We start from the raw sequence: 11,337 nt of genomic DNA on the forward strand, positions 1-11,337 counted from the left end.
CAGCGGGTGTGTCGCTGAGCAGGAAAACCGTTGGAAACGTGAAGTGGTTGGTGCACAGCGGGCTTCTGTGTAGACTTACTACTCCTGCGAACAGTTACCCAACCACCCGGCTGCACGGTTACTGCCGGGGAACAGCTATCAGCTGACGGTAGCTCTGCGCCGGCTACGGGAGAGGGCGGGCTAACTAGCATAGCTGTCTGAGCTTCGATGGCGCAGAGCCGTGCATCTAACCCACTTAGACCTGCCTCCAACCTAGCAAATAAGCTACACTTGTTGCATGTATCGTTATCATTAAGGGAGGCAGAGGGATAACTATACATGAGACACACTGAGCAAGAGGGAGCGGGAGGGAGAGAAGAATAAGTCATGCTCGCTGCTGAGCTGGCAACCGGAGCTACGGAAGAGTGAGATGATGCGTTCAGGAGCAGTATCCTAAAGTTACCATTACGTAATGCTTCATTTGCATATTCAAACATAAGATTTTCTGAAAATGTGTAACCAAACTAAGTATTGTCTTAATGTCAGTCATGATTTTAAGACATTAAATGGAAATTTAAAGAAAACTCGTTGCTAAACTTCATTTCCCTCTCAGCATCAATATGATGGATAACGTTTCACGCCTCTTCAGCTCAGGGTGGCAGCCTGGGCGATGTCTGGGAAATACTGTTGTCAGAATTGTTTTGTATTGTGTTAGTACCTTGCCCCACCAGACGTATTTTCTTGTTATTATCATTTTAAACGTGTTGTGTTAACTTCAAACTCACTTGCTTTCACCTGAAGTAGCTGCAGTGCGATACTTGTGTTCGCCAGTAGGGGGCAGTCGCGGGTTCTCCCATGACTGGCGCCATAATTCTTGTCTTAAACAAGCGAGTTCGACCAGCAGATCACAGACACTGACGCAGCTGCTCAGGTGAGTCAGTCTTGGTGTTTACAGATGAGAAGCACAAGCGCCTATATATGTATATATATATATACATGTATATATACATACATATACATATATATATATTTATACATATATATATTAGGGCTGTGAAACGATTAACATTTTTAATCAAATTAATCACAGGTTTCTGTGGATTAATCATGATTAATCACATATTACCGATATTCTCTGTATATTTTTGTGAGAACATAAAGATTTATGACAAAAGACGTATCATTTATACATTCTTTTTATTCATAAAACAAACAATGGTGCTGCAACTCAGCAGTTATTTATCAGTTTAGGAACATTAATATAACCTCATTCTAAACAGAATGTTTAAACAGAACATGTTTCTCTTTTTTTTCAACCATTAACACCATGACACAATCTAAAGGCCCGCCTAGCTAGTCTTCCTTTAGCCAGCTGGTGAGGCAAACTCACTTGTTCACATTCTCTGACAGTAAAGCTGACCGCTTCTTTGCACAATGTGTCCTGCGACTGAGAACCGTCTTTCACATGGAACCGTGGAAGAAGGAGTGGCTAGATATTTGCGAGCTAGTGAGGCCAACTGCTCATGGGCTCCTGAATGAGATGAGCACCACTCAAGGCCAGACCTCCAGACCAACTGGGCTCTGCTCTGTGAGGCTGCTGCACCTCTTCATCCGAGTCACAATCTGAGCCCATTACCAGAAGGCTCATGTTCTTCTTGGGTGGCCCATCTTCAGCAGCTTGTGGCCTCCTGGCCCCGGGTGACTGTTCCTGCAGCAATCTCTCAAGTGTGGTCCACACCTCTGGTCTGTCACTCTTGGGTAGGCTCTTCAGGTCTTTAAGACGTGGATCCAGCACTGTTGCAATCTTGAGCAGTCATTCTTCATTGTTGGTATTTTCTTGGGGAGGCTAGGTCTGTCTTGAATGCCGTCTTAAATTTGACCACATATGCAGGGTCATCTTCGGTGACTTCCATTACATGACGCAGGTGGCAGAGTGCAGGCAGTACCACAGAGCAGGAGACAGAGGCCTCCCCACCCAGAATACCAGTTACATACCTTCAGTGGAAACACACACACACACAGAGAGGAAGATGGAGGAGGTGAGAGAGATAATTAAGTTATTAAAACAGGTACACAAATATAATTTGAATTTAATCAGTCCAATTTAATGTTATAATAGTCACGTTATCATGGATGTCTTACTTGCAGGGCTCTAGAAGAGACTCCAGTCTCTGCAGTCGGTCCCATTCCTGTGGCGTCAGCATCACTAGTTTGTGGTTCTGCTGGTCCAGGGCTGCCGTCACTACATCCGTATTGCGGATCAGACGTTTCACCATGTCCAGCGTTGAGTTCCAGCGTGTTGGGACGTCTTGGATCAGTGGCTGCTGCGCCTGCATGCGGTTCTCTTGCTCTGCGTTGAGCTCCGCCGTGTTTGCTGGGCTGTGCTTGAAGTGGCCGACAATTTTGCGACACTTGGACAACGCATTCACAAACCCGCTGTCAGCGAGGCTCACGGTGATGCTTCTCTGCTAAATGTCAGCGATGCACGGCGTGCTCAGATGACAGTCGTCTAGCCGCGGCTACCATATTGCGTGCACTGTCTGTCCCTATCGTGGTCGTTTTCTGATCAATTGCCCAGTTGCTTGCAACAGTTTTGAACTGTTCAGCACATGCCTCTGCAAAGTGGCGCTCTTCGGTTTTCATGCACGTCAGTGCAAACGACTTTAATTTCCATTTGTCGGTTATTAGATGTGCAGTTACACCCAGATAATTATCATTACTCACAGAGGTCCAGTGATCCCCTGTCAGCGCCACATGTTCCGTAGCAGCCAAGTCTTTTTCCTTTTTGTTCTTTTCAGCTTCATACAGCTCGTGGATTTTTGTCATGATAGTGCGTCTTTGCGGTGCTTTGATGCTCGGGTCCCCCGTTGCCACTCACAAAACTTTGGTGAACCCCTCATCCTCAACAATATTAATTGGTCGACAGCTTTTTGCAATCCATTCCGCAACTGTGCTCATTAGCTTGTCACAGGCAGACTTAGTGAGGGCCGGCGTTGTTCAGTGAGGGTGGTTTGGCATTCCACTCACCTCACCGACAAACGCATGCTCGCGTTGAGATGGTACTTAAGGCTGGTTGTGCTATGGTGAAACGACAACGTCTTGCCGCAGAATGTACATATCACTTTTGATTTATTTAATGTTCCATCTTTGAATTTTTGGAACACAAACTTCCCATCCAGAAGGTCCCCAGGCTCATCGGAATTATACATGTTGCTTGCTTGGATAGCAGTTAACGTCTGACTGCATTAGAACTGGAAATAGTTCAGATTGAATCGGTATATTGGAAGCTCATTCTGCGCATGCGTTAAATGCGTTAAAAAAATTAACTAATTAATCCTGTAATTTAATCATAACGCGTTATTTTTCACAGCACTAATATATATATACACATATATACATATAGATATACATATATATATACATATATATATATATACATACATATATACATATATATATTCATATAGATATATATACATATATAAATATACATATACATATATATATACATATATATATATATTAATGTTATGTTCGCTCTTTGGCGGGCTATGTTCTGATAGTTATTAAGTGTGTACTAGTTAAAGAGAAGACAGTTAATTAAGGCTAGCGCCCGTTAGCTCGTGGATGCTAATTGCGCACTAGCATTTTAGCACCATTGTAGCATCAGTAACCTGCCTGAGAATTACAATGTTCCATGAAACATTGTTCCATGAAACATTTACCCTGGGTTGATTAATGTGTACGGTCCCTGTACAAATAAATGAAATGAAAGATTAGATAGTTACATGTTGTGTCCCATGACAGATATAAACAGTTGTGTTTGATGATGTTTTAGGTCGCCTGGTCACAATTAATGTCGTTATTGCCTTAAACAAGTTAGACCAGCAGATCACAGACGCAGCTGCTCAGGTGAGTCTGTCTTGGTGTGTTGACAGAGCACAACAACAACATCTGGAATGCTGAATGGACATTGTCTTCCTTCAGTGTGTAACATCAGCAATGAAACATCGAGAGGAGGAAGCTGATTGGCTGAGAAGAGTTCCAAGACGGATGGAGAGCAAGCAGGAAGTCCACGAGGAAAGACCCAGACCTCCGTGGTGGTCCAGTCTGGCTGCAGAGGATTCAGCAGCCGCTGTGGTTGCTTCTGGAAACATCGTGTTCACACACTGAGACGCCACACGGTGGGTTTCTCCTCCCAACAGAACCAATACAACAAGGAACCAAAGAGCTCCTACTGCACAGGTGCAGAACACTGCTCTATTCATGTTGAGATGTTAACGTCGGGAGAACTCCTGGTGGGGAAACTTCCGAGTGGGGAAACTTAAACTTCCTGGTGGGAAAGTTCTAATGGAGAAATTTCCTGTTCGGAAAAGTGGGAAAGTTCCTCGGGAAAACTTCCTGATGGAGAAACTTAAAATGGGGCAACTTCCTGGTGGGAAAGGTTCCTAGTGGGAAACTTCTGGGTGGGGTAAACTCTTGGTAGAAGGAGGAAGAGAAGTCTGTGATGGATTTGGATCTGTCCACGGTGTACTACTACTGACTCTTTTATTACTGACTCTACCACGACTGACTCTATAACTACTGACTCTACTACTACCGACTCCACTACTACTGACTATTACTGACTCTACTACTCACTCAAATCTGTCTGAATCGATGGTTCCAGTTACAATAAGATGATTTATATAAAAAGTAAAGCAAACCCAATTACAGTTGACTCTCATGATGAAATACATGAAACATGTCCCATGAGACAGAGATCCAGCGTCCACACTCAGTGTCTACTGTCAGCCAGAATATATTTAATTCGTAATATTGCAAACTTTAAAAAACAAATCCCAACAGCCTTTTGTTGAGGGACCCAGTGAGACGCTAAGTTCAAAACAACGTCGTCCCTGCAGCACTTTGCTGTGGAGCACGTCCACGTCAACCAACCAGACTCTGACAACAACCACACCGAAGGAGGAGACTTCATTCTGCATCACTCCTCTATATCTCCAGAGATAATCGTCGGTTGCTGCTTCGTGCTCTGAATGTCGTAAAGAAAACGGTTGGAACCAGAGTTACCAACTCACCAAAGAGCATGTTGAGCAACTCGGAGCGTCGTGTGCCATCAGTCTCTGGGGAGTCGGTGTTGTTACCGTGAGATACAGCGCGTTGCCAAGAGACACGACTCAACTTGATGTTGTGTTCAGTATCAAAACCAGTTGCGTGTCACTGAACACGGTCTTACTTCTGGAGCCGGGGTGTGGCACTCAGACCCGAGCCCGGTGGTTCCTCGAGTCACCGGCCATGGAGGTGGAGTGGCAGCCATCTTTGACTCGAGCCTATTAATACATCCTAAATGAAATTACAACTCATTTGAAAGCCTTGTTCTTAGTCCTTCACATCCAACCTGGAAAACAATTATATCTGTTATAATGTACCAGGCCCCGCATCCTTATCTGCATTTATATCAAAATTAATAAGCAGAACTAGAATCAACTTTTACAAACTATATTAGATTATAACAGGACTAGAAATACAGAACAGACACACACACATATATGGCTCAAATTAAATGCGCCACAGCTGGCTCACATTTGGCTGCATCAAGCGGACCACAGCATTCAGCCGACACTCAGCCGTGAAAACATTTTACATTAATTTCAAATGGTCTCTCCATGTGGACTCTCATGTGTCTCTTCAGCTGTCGCCGTTCTGAAAATCGTTCCCCACAAACATCACAACTGAATGGTTTCTCTCCCGTGTGGACTCTCATGTGTGTCTTCACACTTGCCTGTTCTGTAAATGTTTTCCCACAAACGTCACAGCTGAATGGTTTTTCTCCTGTGTGGACTCTCATGTGACTTTAAATGTCCCTGTACTGCAAATCTTTTCCCACAAACATCACAACTGAATGGTTTCTCTCCTGTGTGGACTCTCATGTGTGTCTTCACACTTCCATGTGCTGTAAATCTTTTCCCACAAACGTCACAGCTGAATGGTTTTTTTCCTGTGTGGACTCTCATGTGTACCTTCAGATGTTCCTTGCCTGTAAATCTTGTTCCACAAACATCACAACTGAATGGTTTCTCTCCTGTGTGGACTCTCATGTGTGACTTTAAATGTCCCTGTACTGCAAATCTTTTCCCACAAACATCACAACTGAATGGTTTCTCTCCTGTGTGGACTCTCATGTGTGTCTTCACACTTCCATGTACTGTAAATCTTTTCCCACAAACATCACAACTGAATGGTTTCTCTCCTGTGTGGACTCTCATGTGTGTCTTCACGCTTCCCTGTGCTGTAAATCTTTTCCCATACATCACAACTGAATGGTTTCTCTCCTGTGTGGACTGTCATGTGTGACTTTAAATGTCCCTGGCCTGCGACTCTTTTCCCACAAACTTCACAACTGAATGGTTTCCCTCTTGTGTGGACTCTCATGTGTCTTCAGCAAGCCCTGTTGTGTAAATCTTTTCCCACAAACATCACAACTGAATGGTTTCTCCTGTGTGGACTCTAATGTGTCTCTTCAGAGATTCCTGGGTTGTACATTTCATCCCACAAACATCACAACTAAATGGTTTCTCGAGAATTAATTAAAGATTAAGTGGCCGTGGGTCAGACACAGTCTCTATGGAGCTCTAGGAGGGACTGGGTGAGAGGGGCGGATGCCCGGGAGGATGTGCTATGGGGGACACTGGGTGACAGGGATGACAGGGGCGTGGGGCTACTCTGTTTCTGCTTTATGACATTAACCCTGCGTTGTCACAGATACGGCTGTCCGTTGATCAACTTGCTTATGTTTGCAGAAACGAGACGCGCTCTGTCCAACGTGGGATGGATGCCGTCTCTCCTCATCAGATCAGGCTTTCCCCAGAAAGTCTTCCAGTTGTCTACGTAGCCCACATTATTCGCTGGGCACCACCTCGACAGCCAGCGGTTGAAAGACGACATTCGGCTATACAATTCGTCTGTCTGCAAATTTGGGAGAGGGCCAGAGAAAACGACGGTGTCTGACAACGTCTTGGCATAAGCACACACGGATTCCACATTAATTTTAGTGACTTCCGAGCGGCGGGCTCGGGCGTCATTACCACCGGCGTGTATTACAATCTGACTGTATCTCCGCTTGTCCTTAGCCAGCAGCTTCAAACAAGACTCCACATCGCCCGCTCTGGCCCCCGGGAGGCACACGACTGTGGTCCGCGGTCTCCCAATTTTCACGTTCCTGACTATAGAGCTCCCGATAACCAGGGTGTGTTCCTCAGCGGGTGTGTCGCTGAGCAGGGAAAACCGGTTGGAAACGTGAAGTGGTTGGTGCACAGCGGGCTTCTGTGTAGACTTACTACTCCTGCGAACAGTTACCCAACCACCCGGCTGCACGGTTACTGCCGGGGAACAGCTATCAGCTGACGGTAGCTCCGCGCCGGCTACGGGAGAGGGCGGGCTAACTAGCATAGCTGTCTGAGCTTCGATGGCGCAGAGCCGTGCATCTAACCCACTTAGACCTGCCTCCAACCTAGCAAATAAGCTACACTTGTTGCATGTATCGTTATCATTAAGGGAGGCAGAGGGATAACTATACATGAGACACACTGAGCAAGAGGGAGCGGGAGGGAGAGAAGAATAAGTCATGCTCGCTGCTGAGCTGGCAACCGGAGCTTACCGGAAGAGTGAGATGATGCGTTCAGGAGCAGTATCCTAAAGTTACCATTACGTAATGCTTCATTTGCATATTCAAACATAAGATTTTCTGAAAATGTGTAACCAAACTAAGTATTGTCTTAATGTCAGTCATGATTTTAAGACATTAAATGGAAATTTAAAGAAAACTCGTTGCTAAACTTCATTTCCCTCTCAGCATCAATATGATGGATAACGTTTCACGCCTCTTCAGCTCAGGGTGGCAGCCTGGGCGATGTACGGGGAAATACTGTTGTCAGAATTGTTTTTGTATTGTGTTAGTACCTTGCCCCCACCAGACGTATTTTCTTGTTATTATCATTTTAAACGTGTTGTGTTAACTTCAAACTCACTTGCTTTCACCTGAAGTAGCTGCAGTGCGATACTTGTGTTCGCCAGTAGGGGGCAGTCGCGGGTTCTCCCATGACTGGCGCCATAATTCTTGTCTTAAACAAGCGAGTTCGACCAGCAGATCACAGACACTGACGCAGCTGCTCAGGTGAGTCAGTCTTGGTGTTTACAGATGAGAAGCGTACACAAGCGCCATATATATATGTATATATATATATACATGTATATATACATATACATATATATATATATATTTATACATATATATATTAGGGCTGTGAAACGATTAACATTTTTAATCAAATTAATCACAGGTTTCTGTGGATTAATCATGATTAATCACATATTACCAATATTCTCTGTATATTTTTGTGAGAACATAAAGATTTATGACAAAAGACGTATCATTTATACATTCTTTTTTATTCATAAAAAAACAAACAATGGTGCTGCAACTCAGCAGTTATTTATCAGTTTAGGAACATTAATATAACCTCATTCTAAACAGAATGTTTAAACAGAACATGTTTCTCTTTTTTTTCAACCATTAACACCATGACACAATCTAAAGGCCCGCCTAGCTAGTCTTCCTTTAGCCAGCTGGTGAGGCAAACTCACTTGTTCACATTCTCTGACAGTAAAGCTGACCGCTTCTTTTGCACAATGTGTCCTGCGACTGAGAACCGTCTTTCACATGGAACCGTGGAAGAAGGAGTGGCTAGATATTTGCGAGCTAGTGAGGCCAACTGCTCATGGGCTCCTGAATGAGATGAGCACCACTCCAAGGGCCAGACCTCCAGACCAACGCTGGGCTCTGCTCTGTGAGGCTGCTGCACCTCTTCATCCGAGTCACAATCTGAGCCCATTACCAGAAGGCTCATGTTCTTCTTGGGTGGCCCATCTTCAGCAGCTTGTGGCCTCCTGGCCCCGGGTGACTGTTCCTGCAGCAATCTCTCAAGTGTGGTCCACACCTCTGGTCTGTCACTCTTGGGTAGGCTCTTCAGGTCTTTAAGACGTGGATCCAGCACTGTTGCAATCTTGAGCAGTCATTCTTCATTGTTGGTATTTTCTTGGCGGGAGGCTAGGTCTGTCTTGAATGCCGTCTTAAATTTGACCACATATGCAGGGTCATCTTCGGTGACTTCCATTACATGACGCAGGTGGCAGAGTGCAGGCAGTACCACAGAGCAGGAGACAGAGGCCTCCCCACCCAGAATACCAGTTACATACCTTCAGTGGAAACACACACACACACAGAGAGGAAGATGGAGGAGGTGAGAGAGATAATTAAGTTATTAAAACAGGTACACAAATATAATTTGAATTTAATCAGTCCAATTTAATGTTATAATAGTCACGTTATCATGGATGTCTTACTTGCAGGGCTCTAGAAGAGACTCCAGTCTCTGCAGTCGGTCCCATTCCTGTGGCGTCAGCATCACTAGTTTGTGGTTCTGCTGGTCCAGGGCTGCCGTCACTACATCCGTATTGCGGATCAGACGTTTCACCATGTCCAGCGTTGAGTTCCAGCGTGTTGGGACGTCTTGGATCAGTGGCTGCTGCGCCTGCATGCGGTTCTCTTGCTCTGCGTTGAGCTCCGCCGTGTTTGCTGGGCTGTGCTTGAAGTGGCCGACAATTTTGCGACACTTGGACAACGCATTCACAAACCCGCTGTCAGCGAGGCTCACGGTGATGCTTCTCTGCTAAATGTCAGCGATGCACGGCGTGTGCTCAGATGACAGTCGTCTAGCCGCGGCTACCATATTGCGTGCACTGTCTGTCCCTATCGTGGTCGTTTTCTGATCAATTGCCCAGTTGCTTGCAACAGTTTTGAACTGTTCAGCACATGCCTCTGCAAAGTGGCGCTCTTCGGTTTTCATGCACGTCAGTGCAAACGACTTTAATTTCCATTTGTCGGTTATTAGATGTGCAGTTACACCCAGATAATTATCATTACTCACAGAGGTCCAGTGATCCCCTGTCAGCGCCACATGTTCCGTAGCAGCCAAGTCTTTTTCCTTTTTGTTCTTTTCAGCTTCATACAGCTCGTGGATTTTTGTCATGATAGTGCGTCTTTGCGGTGCTTTGATGCTCGGGTCCCCCGTTGCCACTCACAAAACTTTGGTGAACCCCTCATCCTCAACAATATTAATTGGTCGACAGCTTTTTGCAATCCATTCCGCAACTGTGCTCATTAGCTTGTCACAGGCAGACTTAGTGAGGGGCCGACGTTGTTCAGTGAGGGTGGTTTGGCGCATTCCACTCACCTCACCGACAAACGCATGCTTCGCGTTGAGATGGTACTTAAGGCTGGTTGTGCTATGGTGAAACGACAACGTCTTGCCGCAGAATGTACATATCACTTTTGATTTATTTAATGTTCCATCTTTGAATTTTTGGAACACAAACTTCCCATCCAGAAGGTCCCCAGGCTCATCGGAATTATACATGTTGCTTGCTTGGATAGCAGTTAACGTCTGACTGCATTAGAACTGGAAATAGTTCAGATTGAATCGGTATATTGGAAGCTCATTCTGCGCATGCGTTAAATGCGTTAAAAAAATTAACTAATTAATCCTGTAATTTAATCATAACGCGTTATTTTTCACAGCACTAATATATATATACACATATATACATATAGATATACATATAGATATATATACATATATATATATATACATACATATATACATATATATATTCATACATATAGATATATACATACATATATAAATATACATATACATACATATATATATATATATATATTAATGTTATGTTCGCTCTCTTTGGCGGGGCTATGTTCTGATAGTTATTAAGTGTGTACTAGTTAAAGAGAAGACAGTTAATTAAGGCTAGCGCCGTTTAGCTCGTGGATGCTAATTGCGCACTAGCATTTTAGCACCATTGTAGCATCAGTAACCTGCCTGAGAATTACAATGTTCCATGAAACATTGTTCCATGAAACATTTACCCCTGGGTTGATTAATGTGTACGGTCCCTGTACAAATAAATGAAATGAAAGATTAGATAGTTACATGTTGTGTCCCATGACAGATATAAACAGTTGTGTTTGATGATGTTTTAGGTCGTCTGGTCACAATTAATGTCGTTATTGCCTTAAACAAGTTAGACCAGCAGATCACAGACGCAGCTGCTCAGGTGAGTCTGTCTTGGTGTGTTGACAGAGCACAACAACAACATCTGGAATGCTGAATGGACATTGTCTTCCTTCAGTGTGTAACATCAGCAATGAAACATCGAGAGAGGAGGAAGCTGATTGGCTGAGAAGAGTTCCAAGACGGATGGAGAGAGCAAGCAGGAAGTCCA

General features: G+C 44.5%; 1 long non-coding RNA gene and 1 pseudogene across 1 annotated transcript; both read right to left on the minus strand.

Moving 5' to 3' along the window:
• Positions 1 to 1,799: 1,799 nt before the first annotated feature.
• On the minus strand, positions 1,800 to 6,357 carry LOC130203983 (gastrula zinc finger protein XlCGF8.2DB-like; annotated as a pseudogene).
• A 2,051-nt stretch (positions 6,358 to 8,408) lies between these two features.
• LOC130203195 (uncharacterized) lies at positions 8,409 to 10,616 on the minus strand. Its single transcript, XR_008833469.1, has 2 exons — positions 9,382 to 10,616; positions 8,409 to 9,234 (listed from the first exon to the last, which is right to left on the minus strand). It is a non-coding gene; the product is annotated as an uncharacterized LOC130203195 (long non-coding RNA).
• Positions 10,617 to 11,337: the final 721 nt, after the last annotated feature.

The sequence above is a fragment of the Pseudoliparis swirei genome, chromosome 13 (assembly GCF_029220125.1).
Source record: "Pseudoliparis swirei isolate HS2019 ecotype Mariana Trench chromosome 13, NWPU_hadal_v1, whole genome shotgun sequence".
Classification (NCBI taxonomy): domain Eukaryota; kingdom Metazoa; phylum Chordata; class Actinopteri; order Perciformes; family Liparidae; genus Pseudoliparis; species Pseudoliparis swirei.